This window comes from Austrofundulus limnaeus, unplaced genomic scaffold (assembly GCF_001266775.1).
Source record: "Austrofundulus limnaeus strain Quisiro unplaced genomic scaffold, Austrofundulus_limnaeus-1.0 Scaffold850, whole genome shotgun sequence".
In the NCBI taxonomy this organism is placed as follows: Eukaryota; Metazoa; Chordata; class Actinopteri; order Cyprinodontiformes; family Rivulidae; genus Austrofundulus; species Austrofundulus limnaeus.
This window is the reverse complement of record NW_013953252.1, coordinates 170,604-171,595: the sequence shown is the minus strand read 5'-3', so window position 1 is coordinate 171,595 and position 992 is coordinate 170,604. Positions and strand designations below refer to the sequence as shown.

Sequence of the window (992 nt, the reverse complement as noted above, 5' to 3'; positions counted from 1 at the left end):
ACCGGTCTGAGGGGTGTGGACCTCCTGATGGACCGGTCTGAGGGGTCTGGACCTCCTGATGGACCGGTCTGAGGGGTCTGGAGTGTTTACAGTGACAGATAAAGGTCTGATTCAACAGGTCTGCTTGTTGTCCAGCAGGTGGACGGAGAGCCGGTCAGAGGGGAGGAGTCTCAGAACAGATCATCTGATGATGACATCATCAATAACAAACCACAGAAAAATAAAACCTTTTGACATTTAGAGTTTAAAGTCCAGACTGATGGTTCCGGGTCTGATCCAGATCAAAGCTCTGGAAACTGATCCGGTTCTGAAGCTTTAATCGGATCAGAACCAGTCGATCAAATAAAACACGTTTAAACACCAGAGTTATAAAAACATTTTATTTTACTTTCAAACAAACAAATAAACCAGCCTGTTTACCTCCAAACAAAACATAAACAACAACAATGATGTAATACACACAGGCCCCGCCCACAGGCAGCCATACTTGTAGTTTTTAGTCTGTAGTTGATGATGCAGAGGAGCAGAGGGGACGGTTCACTTCTTGGACTCTTCAGAGGAAATAATTCAAACTGTAAATAAAATAAATAAAAACATGTCAGAGTCTGAAGTGACTGCAGGTAAACATTTAGATTAAATTATTAAAGATAATCTGTTGAGATGTTTTAAATTATTAAAGATAATCTGTTGACATGTTTTAAATTATTAAAGATAATCTGCTGACATGTTTTAAATTATTAAAGATAATCTGCTGACATGTTTTAAATTAAAGATAATCTGTTGAGATGTTTTAAATTATTAAAGATAATCTGTTGAGATGTTTTAAATTATTAAAGATAATCTGTTGACATGTTTTAAATTATTAAAGATAATCTGCTGACATGTTTTAAATTATTAAAGATAATCTGTTGACATGTTTTAAATTATTAAAGATAATCTGCTGACATGTTTTAAATTATTAAAGATAATCTGTTGACATGTTTTAAATTAAA

At 34.5% G+C, this 992-nt stretch overlaps 1 protein-coding gene across 1 annotated transcript in view; it reads right to left on the bottom strand.

The window, feature by feature from the left end:
* Window positions 1–362: 362 nt before the first annotated feature.
* ing3 (inhibitor of growth family, member 3) overlaps window positions 363–992 on the bottom strand; it is a gene marked incomplete in the record, with an annotated part of 19,884 nt that continues 19,254 nt past the window's right edge. The window contains 1 exon segment of the mRNA XM_014029078.1: window positions 363–572.